This window comes from Dendrobates tinctorius, unplaced genomic scaffold (genome assembly GCF_039654945.1).
Source record: "Dendrobates tinctorius isolate UK_male_01 unplaced genomic scaffold, ASM3965494v1 ptg000091l, whole genome shotgun sequence".
In the NCBI taxonomy this organism is placed as follows: Eukaryota; Metazoa; Chordata; class Amphibia; order Anura; family Dendrobatidae; genus Dendrobates; species Dendrobates tinctorius.
In genome coordinates this window covers 1148083-1170806 of record NW_027361759.1, presented here as the reverse complement: position 1 = coordinate 1170806, position 22724 = coordinate 1148083, and the positions used below count along the sequence as shown (strand labels likewise).

The 22724-nt window shown below is 48.6% G+C and overlaps 1 protein-coding gene across 5 annotated transcripts in view; it reads right to left on the bottom strand.

Moving 5' to 3' along the window:
• Positions 1-22724, bottom strand: part of FRMPD4 (FERM and PDZ domain containing 4) — an 808734-nt gene that overhangs the window by 64718 nt on the left and 721292 nt on the right. The window lies entirely within an intron of this gene.

Below are 22724 nucleotides of genomic sequence, written 5' to 3'. Positions count from 1 at the left end.
ACAAGGAGAAAACAGCGTTTACCACACCAATGTGTCTCTGCGAGTTCAACTACATGCCGTTCTGGCTCTGCACCGCCCAAGGGACATTTCAACGGCTAATGGAGTGCTGTCTTGGACACAAGAACTTCGAGACAGTTCTGTTGTACCTTGACGATGTCATTGTTTTCTCCAAGACTTATGAAGACCGTCTGGAGCACCTGGCTGAGGTGTTCGAAGCCCTATCCAACTTTGGCCTGAAAGTGAAGCCATCCAAATGCCACCTCCTGAAGCCCAAGGTACAGTACCTCGGTCATGTAGTGAGTGCAGAAGGTGTGGCACCGGATACTGACAAAGTCACTGTCATCCGGGACTGGCAGAAGCCCAGCAACCTCCATGAGGTACGTCAATTCCTCGGGTTGGTAGGCTACTACCGAAGGTTCATCAAAGGATTCACTGAGATAGCCACGCCTATGCAAAATCTTCTGGTGGGCCAGCCCAAGAAAGCCAGGAAGAAGAGTCCTACATTTGAATGGAATGAGGAACTGGAGAGGTCCTTTACTCGACTGAAGATGGCTCTCACAGGAGATGAAGTTCTGGCCTACCCAGATTATGACCAACCATTTGTTTTGTATACTGATGCCAGCAACGTGGGACTGGGAGCAGTACTGTCACAGGTACAGAATGGCAAAGAAAGAGTGATCTTCTACGCCAGCAGGAAGCTTCGTCCCACTGAAAGGAACCCTGACAACTACAGTTCCTTCAAACTGGAGTTACTCGCCATAGTCTGGGCTGTGACTGAACGATTCAAGCATTACCTAGCTTCAGCCAAGCTTACCATCTTCACAGACAAAAACCCGTTGACTCACTTGGAAACTGCCAACTAGGTGCACTGGAGCAGCGATGGATTGCCCGGCCGTCTAACTATGAATTCACCATCAAGTACCGAGCGGGGCACAAGAATGCCAATGCTGATGCACTGTCCAGAATGCCCAATCTGCCAGATGCAGGAGAAGATCCTAAGGCACTCGAAGAAATAGAGCTACCTGCCTTCCACTGGCCAATTGCGGCCCCATGTGCCCAAGGAGTGAGAAACAGACGGTCTATCGTGAAAGAGGCCACCCTAAATCCATTGCCTCATCATGAATGGGCAGAAATGCAGGATAACGACCCCGCAGTCCGCCTGGTAAAGGAGCTACTGTCACAAGCTGACTCACGCCCAGGTCCAGATGCTCCTGAAGAAACCCAGCAGTTGTGGAAGGAAAGAGGCAGGCTCTTCATCTATGAGGGAAAGCTGTGTCGGAGGAGTATCAATGCCCGCACTCATGAGTTGGTCTGGCAGGTGGTAGTCTCAAAGAGGGAGGCATCAATGGTCTTGGAAGCATACCACAATGGAGCTGGACACTTCAGATGGAAGAAGTTGGAGGCCTTGCTCCAGGAGAGATTCTATTGGGCTGGTATGAGGAAGGCCATTGAAAATTGGTGACGGGAGTGTGGACAATGCAACCTGTGCAGGAAGGATCGTAACAGCCAGCGAGCTCCTTTGCAGCCAATAATAACCAAACAACCACTTGAGTTGGTCGCCCAGGAACACGTGAAGCTGGTCCCAAGCCGTTCATGCTACGTTTATGCTCTTACCATTGTTTACCACTACTCGAGATTGCTGGTAGTCGTGTCTGTCAAGGCTCAAACAGCCAGGACAGCAGCCAGAGCATTCCAACACCACTTTTGTCAACCACACGGATATCCCGAGCGAGTGCTTACAGATCAAGGTCCAGCCTTTGAGGCAGAAGTGTTCCAGGAATTCTGTAATTTGTACAGTTGCAAGAAGATCAGGACAACACCGCACCATCCACAGACGAATGGCATGTGTGAAAAGATGAATCAGGTGGTGATCGATCTACTGAAGACCTTGCCTTTGGAAGAGAGGAATCTTTGGCCAGAGAAGTTGCCAGATCTGGTAGACCTCTACAATCACATTCCTGTGAATTCCACTGCACTCCAGCCTACCTAAAGAGAGCGAGGTCTGGCAAGCTGCCTATTGATTTGGATATGGGAGTCCTTACACCTGAGGTGACATCACCAGATGCTGACTGGGATACAGATAGACAGCAGCAGTACCGTAAAGTGCAAGAGTACATGGAAAAGAGTCTAGCGCAGGCAAGACAAAAACAGGAAAAGCACTATAATGAACATGCACCTGCAGTTCCCCTGTCACCAGGAGAACAAGTCCTAAAGAGCAAAAGGAGGATGCATAAATTGGATGACCAATGGGAAGCTGAACCCTACACCATCCTACCACCAAATGTTGACAACACCAAAGTATGCCTTATCAGTAGAGTTGAGCGTCTTTTGGTTTTTTAGGGTCGAGTTTCGTTTCATGAAACCCGACTTTTCCAAAAGTCGGGTCCAGCAAAATCGGCGACTATAGGGAAAAGTCGGGGGTCCGACCGAAACAAGAAACCCAATGTAAGTCAATGGGGAATTAAAGTCGGCAGTGAGAGTAGGACAGGAAACACACCTACAGTGGCCATTTGAATGCCAAAAGCATCAATTCTTATTACTTAAGCTTGTCAACCTTAATTTACTTCATAATACTAGGTACGTACTGAAAAATGGGGGTTATTTGGCTACAGTTGTGGGGGGGTAGGGCTGGCTCCAGGTTTTCGTGGGCCGAGGGCCAAAGAGCGCCCCTTTAACACATACCACAACTCATGATGCTCCGATATAGCAGTATAGCAGTATAGTACAACGAAAAATACTTCACTTCTTACATCTCATGACTGATATCCATTAGAGTTGAGCGAAACGGGTTGAAAAATTTCAAAAGTCGCCGACTTTTGGCAAAGTCGGGTTTCATGAAACGAAACCCGACCCTAGGATGAGGTCGGCCACGAGGTCGGCGACTTACGCGCCAAAGTCGCGTTTCAAAAGTTTGTTTTGCGCTCTTTTTCAGCCAATCAGGATCCATGGACACTGTGGGCAACGTGATGACATAGGCAGGGGTCACCACCATCTTTCAGAAGGGCATGCAAGTGATTGGCTTGCTTTGGTGGGCGTCACAGGGGTTATAAAAGGGCGTGCACGCCGACCGCCATCTTACTTCTGCCGATCTTAGCATAGGGAGAGGTTGCTGCTGCTGATTCTGTAGGGAGAGCGTTATGCAGGGAAGAAGAAAAAAAAACTGCTTCTGCTGCTAGCGATTTTGCCTGTACAACACACCAGTCACTTTGTGTGCAGTGCAAGGGGAGGCTATATTGTGGTGGATCAGCGGTGTTGGTTGTTAGGCTGCCTTCTAAGGCTTCCTGACAGCTGCATTGCTGTTTACCCACTGCTCTGCAAACTGCTTTTTTAAAAGCAATCCCAATTTTTTTTTTTGTCCTGCTGAGGTACTGAGCGTGCATTTTTTCACACCATACAGCGGTGTACGCTCCTCACACAGTACCGTGTAATGGCTGTTATCACAGCCACAGTGAAGCTATCTGTGTGTCACTCTGTGAGAATAAGTCGAGGACATGTTCCGTTCTTACAGACCTGCACCTACTAGTTTTGTCTAGCTTTCAAACAGTTAAATATATTTGCTGTTTGATCACATTCAAAACTATAGAGAGACAGCGTGTGTCAGTCCGTATACTTAAAAAACACGGAGCTTGACAATTTTACGTACACTGGACAGCCGTGTACGTGCACGCTCCTCTCAGTACCGTGTAACGGCTGTTATCACGGCCACAGTGAAGCTATCTGTGTGTCACTCTGTGAGAATAAGTCGAGGACATGTTCCGTTCTTACAGACCTGCACCTACTAGTTTTGTCTAGCTTTCAAACAGTTAAATATATTTGCTGTTTGATCACATTCAAAACTATAGAGAGACAGCGTGTGTAAGTCCGTATACTTAAAAAACACAGAGCTTGACAATTTTACGTACACCGGACAGCCGTGTACGTGCACGCTCCTCTCAGTACCGTGTAACAGCTGTTATCACGGCCACAGTGAAGCTATCTGTGTGTCACTGTGGAAGGATAAGTGGAGGACTTGTTCCGTTCTTACAGACCTACACTCTAGGGAGATTCCTATTCTGCCCAATTCTACATACACCTTGTAGTTTGTGATACACTAGCCAATTTCTGCCTGTGACATAGCGCTCTGATATTCAGTGGGCCTCACACAATCCAAAAGTGTCCAGTGTCCACTAGTGTGTGCAGAAATTCAAAATCTCTGTGATCCTGTAGTCACTTTTTTCACACCTGTGCCATCGAGCCTGTGACATAGCGCTCTGATATTCAGTGGGCCTCACACAATCCAAAAGTGTCCAGTGTCCACTAGTGTGTGCAGAAATTCAAAATCTCCCTTATCCTGTAGTCACTTTTTTCACACCTGTGCCATCGAGCCTGTGACATAGCGTTGTGATATTCAGTGGGCCTCACACAATCCAAAAGTGTCCAGTGTCCACTAGTGTCTGCAGAAATTCAAAATCTCCCTTATCCTGTAGTCACTTTTTTCACACCTGTGCCATCGAGCCTGTGACATAGCGCTCTGATATTCAGTGGGCCTCACACAATCCAAAAGTGTCCAGTGTCCATTAGTGTGTGCAGAAATTCAAAATCTCCCTTATCCTGTAGTCACTTTTTTCACACCTGTGCCATCGAGCCTGTGACATAGCGCTGTGATATTCAGTGGGCCTCACACAATCCATAAGTGCCCAGTGTCCACAAGTGTGTGCAGAAATTCAAAATCTCCCTTATCCTATAGACACCTTGTACCTTGTTTTACATTACTATATAGTTTGTTGGATTTTGTGTACATTTCTACAAAAAATGAGGAAGGCTGGTGGAAGAGGCCGTGGAATTGGGCGGGGGTTGGCAGCTGGTAATGATGGTGTTGGTGGTGGATCTAATGGTAGTGGCAAGAGCAAAATAGGACCGAATGCAGGAGGTGTTGAGCCTGCGTCATCGTCTGGCTCCATAAGGCTTCGAAGGCTTAGTTTTCTAGGAGTTGGCAAACCGCTTTTAAAGGCAGAGCATCAGGAAAAAGTTTTGTCTTACATTGCTGACTCAGCCTCCAGCTCTATCGCCTCCTCTTCTGAAGTTGTAAAAAGTAAAAGCACTGAGTCGTCATTAGAGGCTCATGTTCATGAACCACACCTTTCCTTGTGTCCTTCACCCCAACCAAGATTGAAGGATGACGCAGGCCATACTACTGGTTACTCCATGGAGCTGTTTTCACATACCATGCCTGGATTATCAAGTGAAATGGTGAATTACCCAGGCCAAGATGAATCTGACATGGAGTGCACTGATGCACAGCCGCTGATAGATGATTCTGCTGGTACATTCACTCAGAGCACTACATTGTCCTCGCAGTGTACAGAGCCAGATTCTGACCCTGATGAGACTCAGGTGCCCCTTCCCGCACACTATACCACCATACACGGTGACACAGAGGAAGGTGCACATGACATTGAAGAGGAGGTGATGGATGACCCAGTTGTTGACCCAGATTGGCATCCATTGGGGGAAGAGGGTGCTGCTTCCAATAGCTCAGATGAGGAGCATCCACAGCAGACATCGACATCGCAACAGCTGTTATCTGGCAGGCCCGGAGCACTCCAATGACAGGTTCCAAAAATCAAAAGAGTTGCTGGACAGCTTGTCCAGACGGTCAAAAGATCACAGCGTGCTAGGCCGCAAAATGTCTGCCAAAGTAGGAAGAGTGCAGTGTGGCACTTTTTTGAACAAAATCCTCATGATCAGGCCAAGGTTATCTGTAAGAAGTGCGCAAAGACCTTTAGCCGAGGGAAAAATCTGAAAAATTTGAATACCAGTTGCATGCTTAGACATTTAACCAGCATGCACTTGCAAGCGTGGACACAACACCAAACCTCAAGTGCCACATGTGCAACTGATCACAAAGAAGGTAGTCAGCAATGCTACATTGTTTCCCCCACTGTAAACCCACCGGTTAGCACAGCAGCAAATGTTGAGGTGTCGTTGCAAGGCCACAGCAGTCAGGGAATCCCACTGTTATATCAACGAAATACTGAATCTAGGCCATCAGAAAGAACACCAACTCCATCAGCATCATCAACCCTCTCTCAGTCCGCCCTGTCCACCGCTACTTCCACCATATGCAGCTCTCAAGTCCAGCTCACCCTCCCAGACACTATGAGTAGGTCAAGAAAGTACTCAGTCTCTCATCCGCGTACACTGGGTTTGAACGCCCACATTGCCAAACTAATCTCGTTTGAGATGATGCCCTATCGGTTGGTGGAAAGCGCAGCTTTCCGCGAACTCATGGCCTATGCAGTACCACGCTATGACCTACCCAGTCGCCACTTCTTCTCTCGCAAAGCCATCCCAGCCCTCCACCATCATGTAAAAGACTGCATTGTCCATGCACTCAAGCAGTCAGTGAGTGGAAAGGTGCACCTCACAACTGATGCAAGGTCCAGTCGGCATGGCCAGGGCCGTTACGTGTCCATCACTGCGCACTGGGTTAATGTGGTGGATGCAGGGTCCACAGGGGACAGCGGTGGTGGGACAGTGCTGCCAAGCCCACGGTGTAGGAAACAGTTGGCTGTAGGCGTTCGACCTTCCTCCTCCTCCTCCAGAAGTGAAAGCTCGTCCACAGAGCGCAGTCGTACGAGCACTCCATCTGCAGCTGCCACTGTTGCACACGAGGTGTCCCCCTATCGAGCAGCTAGTGGAAAGCGTCAGCAGGCTGTGTTGCAGATGATGTGTTTGGGCGACAGACACACCGCCGAGGTGCTGGCCGAGTACTTGAAGCGACAAACTGAGTCATGGCTGGACAGTGTACATCTTGAGGCAGGCAAGGTAGTTAGTGATAACGGCCGTAATTTTGTGGCAGCCATAGCCCTTTCAAAACTCAGCCACATACCTTGCTTGGCTCACACCTTGAACCTGGTGGTGCAGTGCTTCCTCAAAAATTATCCGGAGTTAACAGCCCTGCTCCAGAAGGTGCGAAGACTGTGCGCGCACATCCGCCGGTCGCCTGTACACTCCGTTCGTATGCAGAAGCTGCAGCGATTGCTCCACCTTCCCAACCACCGCCTCATTATCGACATTGCAACAAGGTGGAACTCCACCCTGCACATGGTGGAGCGGCTGTGCGAGCAGAGGCAGGCCATAATGCATTTGTGGGAGGATACACGGCCAGGCACTTTGAGAGCAGACATGGAGTTGACAGGTGTGCAGTGGTCGAAGCTGAAAGACCTCTGTAAAGTCCTTCAGTGTTTTGAGGAATGCACACGGCTGGTAAGCGCAGACGACGTCATCCTAAGCATGAGCATCCCACTTATGCGTCTGCTCATGCAAACTTTGATGCACCTTAAGGAGCAGGCGTCTGCAGCCAATGTTGATGAGGAGGAAGAGGAGGAGGGTATCCTTGATGACATTCAGCCATTGTCTGCTCAGGGACCTCTCCTGGACGAGGTGGAGGAAGAAGAGGAGAAGGAGGATGATGATGGGGATGATTACTTAGGGGAGGAGGATGCATCTCGTGGGGCAAGTGAAAATGTTGGCGTGGCAAGGTCTGATACAGGGTTTGTGCGTGACTGGAGGGATGTGGATTTGCCAGAAAGGGCTCCTCCAACCAGCACTCGCAGTGCATCATTGACACCGGGAACATTGGCCCACATGTCAGATTATGCCTTGCAGATCCTAAAAAGGGACCCCCGCATTGCCAAAATGATGAACGATGACGACTACTGGTTGGCCAGCATCCTGGATCCACGCTATAAAGGCAAATTACAAAACATCATGCCACAGGAGAACCATGACCTAATATTGGCTAATAAACAAGCAACTCTGGTAAATCGGTTGCTTGAGGCATTCCCAGCACACAGCAGCGGTGACGATTCTCACACGAGCCGTACGGGCCGGGGGCAGCTTGGCAGAGGTGTTCATGGTGCACACAGCAGAAGTGGCGTTGGAGACAGGGGTTTCATGACAATGTTGTGGACTGATTTTTCAAGTACCGCTCACACAACTGGTAATACTGCATCGATGGAAAGTGACAGGAGACAGCAGTTGTCAACTATGGTTACAAACTACTTTTCCTCCCATATCGATGTTCTCCCACACAGGTCATTCCCCTTTGACTATTGGGCCGCTAAACTGGACACCTGGCCTGAATTGGCACAATATGCCTTACAGGAGCTCGCTTGCCCAGCTGCAAGTGTGCTATCGGAAAGAGTCTTCAGTGCAGCTGGATCAATCCTGACAGAAAAAAGGACCCGTCTGTCAACCCAAAATGTGGATGATCTAACCTTCATTAAAATGAACCATGCATGGGTTTCCAAGGATTTTGTCCCACTTTCCCCTGATGACACATAGGGTGACAGAAAAATGGCTTGCTTTGGTCCACCTCTTCCTTGGACTTGACCTATTTCGCCTTTTGCATCAGCTGAATGTCCAACATCAACATATGCCACTTTCTAAAACTCCCTAACTGTGCTGCCTCCCCCCCCATGGCCGGGGTCACCACCTAGCGCACGACACCGTGCGAGTGCCGTTGCCCTGGACAGGTGGGTAGGCCGACTCTTGGGCGCGGGCACTGGCACAGGGTCCCTCATAGTGCAATCAAGTGTCTCTGACGGTGGTGGTGCACACCCGCCGTCAGACACACCGCCGTACTATGAGGGGCCCAGGACCAGTACCGACGCCCACGAGTGGGCCCCCCTTGCTTGGGCAGGGCCCCAGCATTTGCAATCTTTACCTCTCCCTGCTCCTCCGCTGTGTAGTCTGGGCCGTCAAATCCATACTGTGCCTGACACCGTCTGAGCCTGCCTCCTGATGTATAGACATATATTTTGAATGTGTATGCTATCCATACATGTTATCCGGGGATACGGTACCCTTTCTCACCTTTGTGCAATCACGTGCAATCCATACTGGGCCTAACACCGTCTGAGCCTGCCTCCTGATGTATAGACATATATTTTGAATGTGTACGCTATCCATACATGTTATCTGGGGATACGGTACCCTTTCTCACCTTTGTGCAATCACATGCAAGCCATACTGGGCCTAACACCATCTGAGCCTGCTTCCTGATGTATTGACATATATTTTGAATGTGTACGCTATCCATGCATGTTATCCGGGGATACGGTACCCTTTCTCACCTTTGTGCAATCACGTGTAATCCATACTGGGCGTGAGAACGGCTGGCGAGCTGTTAAGCAAGCTACAGCACCTGTGGTTTGCACATGTAAGTTTTTCATTTTTTCAGGAATGACGGTTAGGCCTAATTCCGGAGCTGCGGTTGACCTGCACTTACTGGGAAATCATCGTTCGCAGGTAATAATTGTAATCAGTGATCCCCATCACTAACGTTGTTCAGCGGGTTATCTGCACCTGTAAGCGACAAACGCTGGCCTTTTCAGTGTAGCGCACATGCAGCCACGGACATGTAAGGGCATGACACACCAGTTATTGGCCAATCTCATGTGCCAGAGCCTCACGTGTCCCTCTAGTAAGCCGGACTCGGACCGCGGGGCATGACGGAGTCTCGTTCGTTAACGGAATTAATCTTGCAATGTGTGCATCTTTTCTGTAGCTGGCATGGTTGAGGTTTCCCAGGTGGAGTCGAATTTAACCATAGGCTCCACTCCTGGTGGTGCCCTTCTGGACATTCCTTTAAGGTTCAGCTTTGCAACCATACTGCCCACGTAAAACAAACACTTTGCCTTCATGAACGCTGTTTGGAGGGTCATGACTTGTGGGAATAACGCCGCCCAATCAGTTAACCTGCTAGAGAGATCCTTCGTTGCTCCCAAGCATGACATCACACTCCCTAGGAGGAAGGTAATGCCACTGTGGCGACCGTACTCCTGGGGGCGACACAAGTGCACTGATGCCCAGCCACTGCTCGATGAATCTGCTGGTACATTGACCCAGACCACTACATTCCCCTCGCATGCTACACGGCCTGAATCTGACCCTGATGAAACTCAGGTTACCCTTCCCATATACAGTTCCATCTTACACGGTGACAAAGAGGAAGCTGCAAATGAAAGTGCAGGTTCGGCCCACCCGCCATCAGACACACCACCGTACTATCAGAGGCCCTGTGCCAGTGCCGTCGCCAACGAGTGGGCCCCCCTGCTTGCTCAGGATCACAGCACTTGCAAGGTTGAAATACTGTGCAGTGAGATGGAAGATGGGGACGACGAGGAGTCCAGACTAGTACAGGGATTCCCTAGCGAGGAGACTTATTTGATTGTTTTCAATGTTGGGACAGCAATTTTTGGGGAGCACTATACTCTGGAGAATGATAGATGGGGCCCACCATACACTGGAACATTCCAAAGGTGGACATCAGACACTGGAGCAGCATTTACAGGGCCCATTATACACTAGAGCATTAGAAATGGGGCCCATGATGTTTGGAGCATTATTTGGGCCCATAAGACAGTGGAGCTTCATCCATGGGGACCAACATATACTGTAGCATTATGTGGAGCTCATCATATACTGTTTCAAACATTATATGGGACCAATGATTCTGTGTGGAGAAATAGATGGGCCTCGTCATGAGATGTAAAAAGTGAAGTATTTTTCATTGTACTATACCGCTATTTCTCTGCCGTATCGGAGCATGGTGAGTTGTGGTATGTGTTAAAGGGGCGCTCTTTCGCCCAGGGCACATGAAAACCTGGAGCCAGCCATACCCCCCACAACTTTAGCCAAATAACCCCCATTTTTCAGTGCGTAACTTGTATTATGAAGTTAATTAAGGTTGACAAGCTTATGTAAGAAGAATTGATGCTTTTGGCATTCAAATGGGCACTGTAGGTGTGTTTCCTGTCCTCCTCTCACTGCCGACTTTTATTCCCCATTGACTTACATTGGGTTTCGTGTTTCGGGACGACCCCGACTTTTCCCTATAATCGGCCGATCTTGCTCGACCCGACTTTTGGAAAAGTCGGGTTTCACAAAACGAAACTCGACCCTAAAAAAACAAAAGTCGCTCAACTCTAATATCCATTTTAAATTCTTCAATACCTCCAAAAACGGACAGTATATAACTCCATACAGTATTATGGCCAGCGCTTAGTGCGCTATACAGAGTAATGAGGCCCATATATTTCTCCATATGGAATCATTGATCCCATATAATGTTTCAAACCGTATATGATGAGCTCCACATAATGCTATAGTATATGTTGGTCCCAATGGATGAAGCTCCACTGTCTTATGGGCCCAAATAATGCTCCATATATATTGGGCCCCATTTCTACTGCTCTAGTGTATAATGTGCCCTGTAAATGCTGCTCCAGTGTCTGATGTCCACCTTTGAAATGCTCCAGTGTATGGTGGGCCCCATATATCATTCACCAGAGTATAGTGCTCCCCAAAAATTGCTGTCCCAACATTGAAAACAATTACATAAGTCTCCTTGCTAGGGAATCCCAGCACTACTCTGAACTCCTTGTCGTCCCCATCTTCCATCTCACTGCACTTGGCTGTTTAGGCCCTCCCACCGGCAGAGACACTTTTGCGCACTATGCGGTGCCCTGTGCCAGTGCCATCGCCCATGAGTATGCCACCCCCACCTGCTCAAGGAACCTGCACTTTCATCTGCACCTTCCTCTTTGTCACCGTGTAAGGTGGTATAGTATGTGGGAAGGGGAACCTGAGTTTCCTCTGGGTCAGATTCTGGCAGTGTAGAATGCGAGGGCAATGTAGTGGTCTGGGTCAATGTACCAGCAGCATCATCCAGCAGTGGCTGGGCTTCAGTGGACTTGTGGCGTCCCTAAGAGTACGGTCGCCACTGTGGCATTACCTTCCTCCTAGGGAGTGTGTTGTCAAGCTTGGGAGCAACGAAGGATCTCTCTAGCTGTGAAACCAACACACAACACATTTCCCACTCCAGGCTAGCAGGGAGACCTCTGAACCTGACTGCTGAGGAGCTGGTCTCTGTGCAGGGAAGGGGAAGTGTGTGGACGTGAGAAAGGGAGCTGGAGGATGAGCAGAGTTAAGGCTCACTCCTAGCTGGACCGCATGGTCCGGATTCCGGTCTCCGAGTTTGTAGGGACACTGACATTGCTGCAGCAGAAATCGGGGGAAGTAGCAGCTATAAATGCTCTGTACCCAACTAAGGCTCGGAGGCCCCAGCATCGACGTGTGCGAGGCAGAAGGAAAAGGCTACAGCGGTCTGCCATACAAGTAAAGTCTGAGGAACATCTGTTAGACAGGAGGCGCTTCAGTGAACCACGGTCCTGTGAGTGCTTCCCCCACAAGCGCTAGAAAGGAGACGTTCAGGAAGGTACATGTTGGCGGAGTGTTGGAAGGGAGCTTTCCATTTTGGTCCCGGAGGTTGGCTGAGGTCCTGACCCGGAGGACACAGCACGGAGGCAGGCATCTGTGTAACCTGCAGACTGTGAGTAAAGCTTTGGAACTGCACGCTCTGGTGTCCTACAGTTATTCCAGCACCGCTACATCTGGGTACCAGCACCTACACCGCCTGTGCCTTTCCCCCATCACTACATCTACACTTCCCTGGGACTCCAACTCCACCTGTGGGGAGCTTCACCATCTTTGCTGCACAACACCATCAGTCCCAGAGGATCTGCATGCAGCGTCGGCCTAACATCTATGTTGCCGAACACCACAGGTGGCGTCAAACTATCTATATAAACTCTTTACCATTATACCACGCCATTTACATGGGCGCCCAGGGCCACCGTCCGGGTCACCGCTGCTGTGACACATCCCACTGACACCGGCCCGGTACCGAGTACCCCACAGCCCTGGGAGGGCGACCAATATGCTGACTGCTGATCGGGCGGCGTTATTCCCACGAACCTCCAAACAGCGTCCATGAAGGCAAAATTTTTGGTTTCCAGGGGCAGTATGATTGCAAAGCTGAACATTAAAGGAATGTCCAAAAGGGCACCACCAGGAGTGGAGCCTGTGGTTTAATTGGACTCCACCCGGGAAACCACAACCATGCCACCTAAAGAAAAGATGCACACTTTGAAAGCTTTGTTGATTCTGTGTGTGGTGTGGTATGTGTGTTTGTAGTTGTGCTAGCGATTTCTCAGCTTTATTCCGTTAACAATCGAGACTCCGGCATGCCCCCGCAGTACGCGTCAAGCTTACTAGAGGGATAAGCGAGGCTCTGGCACGTGAGATCGAGCAATAACAGGTCTAGCATTCCCGTACATGTCCAGGGCTGCATGCACGCTACACTGAAAGGACCAGCTTTTGTCGCTTACAGGTGCAGATAACCTGCTGAACTCCGTTAGCGGTGGGGATCTGGGATTCAGATTATTCCCCGCGAACGAACGATGTTTTCCCAGTAAGTTCAGGTCAACCGCAATTCCGGAGTTAGGCCTAACCGTCATTCCTGAAAAAATTACGTGTCCAAATCACAGGTGGTGTAGCTTGCTTAACAGCTCGGCAGCCGTTCTCAGGCCCAGTATGGATTCAACAACATTGTAGAAAGTTGAAAAAGGGTAGAGTTTCACCGGATAACACGTATATATGTAGCCTAGCTTACACATTAAAAATATATGTCTATAGATCAGGAGGCAGACTCAGATGTTCTCAGGCCCAGTATGGATTTGACCAGATTGTACAAATTTGAGAAAGGGTACTTTATCACTGGATAGCAGGTATATATAGCATAGTTTAAACATGTAAAATCTCCGTGTTCTCAGTATGGATTACACAGCAATCTAAAAAGTGGAAAAAAGGAAATGCATTTGAGGCGTACACAACTATATACTTTTGGTGTTATTTTTAAATCTTCATATATATTTCTGTCTCAGTAATACAGTCCAGCCTCTCCGCAATAAGAAATGAGATGCATACAATTACTAACATAAAGGCTAGTGATTGCAGAAATCTAGGAATTAATATTCACGGGAAAAACTTCCGTCACAATTCTCATTGGCGATGCTGACCCTCAATTAATTTGTGTGTTGAGACAGTGAAAACATTTTTTTGTGAATAAAGTCTTGCTGTATCGCACTTCCGTTGATTCCATCACTGTTACTCATCTCAATCAAATTTTTATCACAGGGAGCGATGTAAACATGGTGCTCACTGGCTATCATGATCTGTCACGTAACTTTGGAGTGCAAAAGACAGAAGCCACAGGCCGTAGGCGATTCTATTTGATTGGCATGAGAGGGCACATTTTAAAATGTGCGCCGGAATGTCACACGTTTGTGAGTAGGAAAACTGTGAAAGCTGATGATAAATCACCACTGCATGTCATTGTGAGTCGACGTCCATAAGAAATGGAAGCCATTGATCATCTGGAGCTAGAGCCCGGCCAGCAGGACAGGGCATAGCTACATCTTAACCATCATCTTTCAGTTCAATCAATTTGTAGTGGCACTCCCAGTGAAGGATTTGACAGCCCAAACTACACAGCAGAGGAGCAGGGAGAGGTAAACATTGCAAATGCTGGGGCCCTGCCAAAGCAAGGGGGGCACACTCGTGGGCGTCAGTACTGGCACTGGGCCCCTCATAGTACGGCGGTGTGTCTGACGGCGGGTGTGCACCACCACCGTCAGAGACACTTGATTGCACTATGAGGGACCCTGTGCCAGTGCCCGCGCCCAAGAGTCGGCCTACCCACCTGTCCAGGGCAATGGCACTCGCACGGTTTCGTGCGCTAGGTGGTGACCCCGGCCATGGGGGGGGCAGCCCAGTTAGGGCTGTTTACAAAGTGGCATATGTTGGTGTGGGACATTCAGCTGCTGCAAAAGGCGAAATAGGTCAAGTTCGCGGAATAGGAGGAGGACCAAAGCAAGCCATTTTTCTGGCAACCTATGTGTCATCAAGGGAAGGTGGGACAAAATCCTTGGAAACCCATGCATGGTTCATTTTAATGAAGGTTAGATCATCCACATTTTGGGTTGACAGACGGGTCCTTTTTTCTGTCAGGATTGATCCAGCTGCACTGAAGACTCTTTCCGATAGCACACTTGCAGCTGGGCAAGCGAGCTCCTGTAAGGCATGTTGTGCCCATTCAGGCCAGGTGTCCAGTTTAGCGGCCCAATAGTCAAAGGGGAATGACCTGTGCGGGAGAACATCAATATGGGAGGAAAAGTAGTTTGTAACCATAGTTGACAACTGCTGTCTCCTGTCACTTTCCATCGATGCAGTATTACCAGTTGTGTGAGCGGTACTTGAAAAATCAGTCCACAACATTGTCATGAAACCCCTGTCTCCAACGCCACTTCTGCTGTGTGCACCACGAACACCTCTGCCAAGCTGCCCCCGGCCCGTACGGCTCGTGTGAGAACCATCACCGCTGCTGTGTGCTGGGAATGCCTCAACCAACCGGTTTACCAGAGTTCTTTGTTTATTAGCCAATATTAGGTCAAGGTTCTCCTGTGGCATGATGTTTTGTAATTTGCCTTTATAGCGTGGATCCAGGATGCTGGCCAACCAGTAGTCATCATCGTTCATCATTTTGGCAATGCGGGGGTCCCTTTTTAGGATCTGCAAGGCATAATCTGACATGTGGGCCAATGTTCCCGGTGTCAATGATGCACTGCGAGTGCTGGTTGGAGGAGCACTTTCTGGCAAATCCACATCCCTCCAGTCAAGCACAAACACTGTACCAGACCTTGCCACGCCAACATTTTCACTTGCCCCACGAGATGCATCCTCCTCCCCTAAGTAATCATCCCCATCATCATCCTCCTCCTCCTCTTCTTCCTCCACCTCGTCCAGGAGAGGTCCCAGAGCAGACAATGGCTGAATGTCATCAAGGATTCCTTCCTCCTCTTCCTCCTCTTCAACATTGGCTGCAGACGCCTGCTCCTTAAGGTGCGTCAAAGTTTGCATGAGCAGACGCATAAGTGGGATGTTCATGCTTAGGATGGCGTCGTCTGCGCTTACCAGCCATGTGCATTCCTCAAAACACTGAAGGACTTTACAGAGGCCTTTCAGCTTTGACCACTGCACACCTGTCAACTCCATGTCTGCTCTCAAAGTGCCTGGCCGTGTATCCTCCCACAAATGCATTATGGCCTGCCTCTGTTCGCACAGCCGCTCAACCATGTGCAGGGTGGAGTTCCACCATGTTGCAGTGTCGATAATGAGGCGGTGGTTGGGAAGGTGGAGCAATCGCTGCAGCTTCTGCATACGAATGGAGTGTACAGGCGACTGGCAGATGTGCGCGCACAGTCTTCGCACCTTCTGGAGCAGGGATGTTAACTCCGGATAATTGCTGAGGAAGCACTGCACCACCCGGTTCAAGGTGTGAGCCAAGCAAGGTATGTGGCTGAGTTTTGAAAGGGCTATGGCTGCCACAAAATTGCGGCCGTTATCACTAACTACCTTGCCTGCCTCAAGATGTATACTGCCCAGCCATGACTCAGTTTGTCGCTGAAAGTACTCGGCCAGCACCTCCGCGGTGTGTCTGTCGCTCAAACACATCATCTGCAACACAGCCTGCTGACGCTTTCCACTAGCTGCTCGATAGGGGGACACCTCGTGTGCAACAGTGGCAGCTGCAGATGGAGTGCTCGTACGATTGCACTCTGTGGACGAGCTTTCGCTTCTGGAGGAGGAGGAGGAGGGTCGAACGCCTACAGCCAACTGTTTCCTATACCGTGGGCTAGGCAGCACTGTCCCACCACCGCTGTCCCCTGTGGACCCTGCATCCACCACATTAACACAGTGCGCAGAGATGGACACGTAACGGCCCTGGCCATGCCGACTGGACCATGCATCTGTTGTGAGGTGCACCTTTCCACTCACTGACTGCTTGAGTGCATGGACAATGCAGTCTTTCACATGATGGTGGAGGGCTGGGATGGCTTTGCGAGAGAAGAAGTGGCGACTGGGTAGGTCATAGCGTGGTACTGCATAGGCCATGAGTTCACGGAAAGCTGCGCTTTCCACCAACCGATAGTGCATCATCTCTAACGAGATTAGTTTGGCAATGTGGGCGTTCAAACCCATTGTACGCGGATGAGAGACTGAATACTTTCTTGACCTACTCATAGTCTCTGGGAGGGTGAGCTGGACTTGAGAGCTGCATATGGTGGAACTAGCGGTGGACAGGGCGGACTGAGAGAGGGTTGATGATGCTGATGGAGTTGGTGTTCTTTCTCATGGCCTAGATTCTGTCTTTCGTTGATATAACAGTGGGATTCCCTGACTGCTTTGGCCTTGCAACGACACCTCAACATTTGCTGCTGTGCTAACCGGTGGGCTTACAGTGGGGGAAACAATGTAGCGTTGCTGACTACCTTCTTTGTGATCAGTTGCACATGTGGTACTTGAGGTTTGGTGTTGTGTCCACGCTTGCAAGTGCATGCTGGTTAAATGTCTAAGCATGCAACTGGTATTCAAATTTTTCAGATTTTTCCCTCGGCTAAAGGTCTTTGCGCACTTCTTACAGATAACCTTGGCCTGATCATGAGGATTTTGTTCAAAAAAGTGCCACACTGCACTCTTCCTACTTTGGAAGACATTTTGCGGCCTAGCACGCTGTGCTATTTTGACCGTCTGGACAAGCTGTCCAGCAACTCTTTTGATTTTTGGAACCTGTCTTTGGAGTGCTCTGGGCCTGCCAGATAACAGCTGTTGCGATGTCGATGTCTGCTGTGGATGCTCCTCCTCCTCATCTGAGCTATTGGAAGCAGCACCCTCTTCCCCAATGGATGCCAATCTGGGTCAACAACTGGGTCATCCATCACCTCCTCTTCAATGTCATGTGCACCTTCCTCTGTGTCACCGTGTATGGTGGTATAGTATGCGGGAAGGGGCACCTGAGTCTAATCAGGGTCAGAATCTGGCTCATTACACTGTGAGGACAATGTAGTGCTCTGAGTGAATGTACCAGCAGAATCATCTATCAGTGGCTGTGCATCAGTGCACTCCATGTCAGATTCATCTTGGCCTGGCTAATTCACCATTTCACTTGATAACCCAGGCATGGTATGTGAAAACAGCTCCATGGAGTAATCAGTTGTATGGCCTGCGTCATCCTTCAATCTTGGTTGGGGTGAAGGACACAAGGAAAGGTGTGGTTCATGAACATGAGCCTCCAATGATGACTCAGTGCTTTTATTTTTTACAGCTTCAGAAGAGGAGGCGATAGAGCTGGAGGATGAGTCAGCAATGTAAGCCAAAGCTTTTTCCTGAAGCTCTGGCTTTAAAAGCGGTTTGCCAACTCCTAGAAAACTAAGCCTTGGAGGCCTTGTGTAGCCAGACGATGACGCAGGCTCAACACCTCCTGCATTCGGTCCTATCTTGCTTTTGCCACTATCATCAGATCCACCACCAACACCATCATTACCAGCTGGCAACCCCCGCCCAATTCCACGGCCTCTTCCACCAGCCTTCCTCATTTTTGGTAAAAATGTACACAAAATCCCACAAACTATATAGTAATGTAAAACAAGGTACAAGGTGTATATAGGGCAGGGGAGATATAGAATTTCTGAACACACTTTTGGACACTGTTGGATTGTGTGAGGCCCAGTGAATATCACACCGCTATATCACAGGCTCAATGTCGCAGGTGTGAAAAATGTCACTATAGGACAGGGGAGATGAAGAATTTCTGAACACACTTGTGGACACTGTTGGATTGTGTGAGGCCCAGTGAATATCACACCGCTATGTTACAGGCTCAATGTCACAGGTGTGAAAAATATCACTATAGGACAGGGGAGATGTAGAATTTCTGAACACACTTGTGGACACTGTTGGATTGTGTGAGGCCCAGTGACTATCACACCGCTATGTCACAGGCTCAATGTCGCAGGTGTGAAAAATGTCACTATAGGACAGGGGAAATGTAGAATTTCTGAACACACTTGTGGACACTGATGGATTGTGTGAGGCCCATGAATATCACACCGCTATGTCACAGGCAGAAATTGGCTAGTGTATGACAAACTACAAGGTGTATATAGAATTGGGCAGAATAGGAATCTCCCTAGAGTGGAGGTCTATAAGAACGGAACATGTCCTCGACTTATTCTTACAGAGTGACACACAGATAGCTTCACTGTGGCCGTGATAACAGCCGTTACATGGTACTGAGAGAGGAGTGTGCACGTACACCGCTGTCCGGTGTCCGTAAAAATTGTCAAGCTCCGTGTTTTTTAAGTATACGGACTGACAGACGCTGTCTCTCTATAGTTTTGAATGTGATCAAACAGCAAATATACTTAACTGTTTGAAAAACAGACAAAACTAGAAGGTGGAGGTCTGTAAGAACGGAACATGTCCTCGACTTATTCTTACAGAGTCACACACAGATAGCTTCACTGTGGCCATGATAACAGCCGTTACACGGTACTGAGAGAGGAGCGTACGTGTACACCGCTGTCCGGTGTCCGTAAAAATTGTCAAGCTCCGTGTTTTTTAAGTATACGGACTGACAGACGCTGTCTCTCTATAGTTTTGAATGTGATCAAACAGCAAATATACTTAACTGTTTGAAAAACAGACAAAACTAGAAGGTGGAGGTCTGTAAGAACGGAACATGTCCTCGACTTATTCTTACAGAGTCACACACAGATAGCTTCACTGTGGCCGTGATAACAGCCGTTACACGGTACTGTGTGAGGAGCGTACACCGCTGTATGGTGTGAAAAAATGCACGCTCAGTACCTCACCAGGACAAAAAAAAAATTTGGATTGCTTTTAAAAAAGCAGTTTGCAGAGCAGTGGGAAAACAGCAATGCAGCTATCAGGAAGCCTAATAAGGCAGCCTAACAACCAACACAGCTGATCCAGCAAAATATAGCCTCCACTTGCACTGCACACACAGTGACTGGTGTGTTGTACAGGCAAAATCGCTAGCAGCAGAAGCAGTTTTTGGTGTCTTCTTCCCTGCCTAATGCTCTCCCTACAGAATCATCAGCAGCAGCGGCTCTCCCTATTCTGAGATCAGCATGAGTAACATGGCGGTCGGCGTGCACGCCCTTTTATACCCCATGTGACGCCCCCCAAAGCAAGCCAATCACTTGCATGCCCTTCTCAAAGATGGTGGTGACCCCTGCCTATGTCATCACGTTGCCCACAGTGTCCGTGGATCCTGATTGGCTGAAAAAGGGCGGAAAGCAAACTTTTGAAATGCGACTTTGGCGCTAAAGTCGCCGAGCTCGTGACCGACCTCACCCTAGGGTCGGGTTTCGTTTCATGAAGCCCGACTTTACCAAAAGTCTGCGACTTTTGAAATTTTTCGACCCGTTTCGCTAAACTCTACTTATCAGTAAGAATGGAGGAGAAACCTCATCAGCAGTGTCGAGGGATAATTTGAAACTGTGCCCTGACCAACTAAAGGGCAGAATGGAAGAGCAAAACAACCTTCAGCCCATAGAGGAAGAAGGTGAAAAGGTCAACACTGTACTCGGAGAATTCCCTGCAAATTGGACTAGAGCGAATCAAGCCATAGTGGTGCCAGTTTTGACCTTTCCCCAACTGGTAGTGCAAGAAGTGACTCAAGACCACCCTGAAAACCAGCAAGTACAGGCAGCGGATGCCACACCAGCAGTGGAACAAGATAATTCTCACCCTGCTGGTGGTGAATCTGTCATGCCCACAGTGAGTAGAAGTGGTCCTAGGAAATCTAGCATTCCTGTGCTATGCAGAACCACCAGTAGTGTAGCCAGTACAACACACACTACACCAGTAGTAGTTAATGCAAGGCATCCAGTAAGGTCCCTAACAGCACCAGTCTGTCCACAGTACCCAAGGTGCGCATACACATGCGTTTGTACGCGTTTTACCGCGCATGCGGTTTTTTGCGGTATGCGCTCGGGCGCACAAAATGCAACTTGTTGCATTTTTTGTGCGTCAGATTTGCCTCAAAAAAATGCATGCGCGCAATGCGTTTTTTTACAGCAAGACACCCATTATAGGTCTATGGTGAGCATATGTGCGCATTGGCATGCTTATGTATGCGTTTTTTTGCACATGCGTTTTTTTTTTTACCATTAGTTTAGACAATGGAATTTAGGGGTTTGGGTAAAGTTAGGGTTAGTTAAGGGGGTTTAGGGTTAGGGTTAGGGTCAGGGTTAGGGTTAGGGTTAGGGTCAGGGTTAGGGTTAAGTATGGTTTGGTTAAGGGTTAGGGTCAGGGTTAGGGTTAGGGTCAGGGTTAGGGTTAAGTATGGTTTGGTTAAGGGTTAGGGTCAGGGTTAGGGTTAGGGTTAGGGTTAGGGTCAGGGTTAGGGTCAGGGTTAGGGTTAAGTATGGTTTGGTTAAGGGTTAGGGTCAGGGTTAGGGTTAGGGTTAGGGTTAGGGTCAGGGTTAGGGTTAGGGTTAGGGTTAAGTATGGTTTGGTTAAGGGTTAGGGTCAGGGTTAGGGTCAGGGTTAGGGTTAAGTATGGTTTGGTTAAGGGTTAGGGTCAGGGTTAGGGTTAGGGTTAGGGTTAGGGTCAGGGTTAGGGTTAGGGTTAGGGTCAGGGTTAGGGTCAGGGTTAGGGTTAAGTATGGTTTGGTTAAGGGTTAGGGTCAGGGTTAGGGTTAGGGTCAGGGTTAGGGTTAGGGTTAAGGTTAGTTAGGGTTTGGGTTAGGGTTAAGTATGGTTTGGTTAAGGGTTAGGGTCAGGGTTAGGGTTAAGTATGGTTTGGTTAAGGGTTAGGGTTAGGGTTAGGGTTAGGGTCAGGGTTAGGGTTAGGGTCAGGGTTAGGGTCAGGGTTAGGGTTAAGTATGGTTTGGTTAAGGGTTAGGGTCAGGGTTAGGGTCAGGGTTAGGGTTAAGTATGGTTTGGTTAAGGGTTAGGGTCAGGGTTAGGGTTAGGGTTAGGGTCAGGGTTAGGGTTAGGGTTAAGGTTAGTTAGGGTTTGGGTTAGGGTTAAGTATGGTTTGGTTAAGGGTTAGGGTCAGGGTTAGGGTTAAGTATGGTTTGGTTAAGGGTTAGGGTTAGGGTCAGGGTTAGGGTTAGGGTTAGGGTTAGGGTTAAGGTTAGTTAGGGTTTGGGTTAGGGTTAAGTATGGTTTGGTTAATGGTTAGGGTCAGGGTTAGGGTTAAGTATGTTTGGTTAAGGGTTAGGGTTAGGGTCAGGGTTAGGGTTAGGGTTAGGGTCAGGGTTAGGGTTAGTAAAGTCATGGTTTGGGTTAGTGTGAGGGGACACCTAATGTTGGAAAAAAACGCAAACGCGGTAAAAACGCACTAAAAACGCATACAAACGCATAAAAACGCTGCGTTTTTTTCATGCATGCTCATAAAAATGCTTGAAAAAAACGCAGCAGTTGTATGCTTTTGTATGCGTTTTTCAATGTGTTTTTTTGCGGGAAAAACGCGCTGCAAAAAAAAGCAAGTGTGAAACAGGCCGCATTAAAAAAGGAGAAAGTCAGCACATTATTTTTTACAGAAAAAAATCTGAAATCAGTGTCATTCATAGATGTTGTGCTTGCTTGTCATAAGCGACTTTACTGACATTTTGCATTTCTTGTGCAATCCTGTTTCTGAAGGAGGAAGAAACTGATTTTTGAAAATACAAAACAATGACCCCCAAATCAAATAACTGACTGTCTACCTCATGTATGCGAGTCACAAACATTTTTTTTTTACATCTCTTTTACTTTGCAAATTTTACACTCATATCTGCCACATAAATACAGTGAATTCCTGCATTTTTGGGAAAAGTAGATGAATTTGTTAAAAAAATATTGAAAAAATTCTGCACAACAGTTTTATCAGTCATGATGGACCCGTAGAAGCACTAAGCAACCGCGAAACGGCCTTGGTCCGTCAGGCTCTCTCATCTGCATAGCTTCCCTGCTACCTGCAC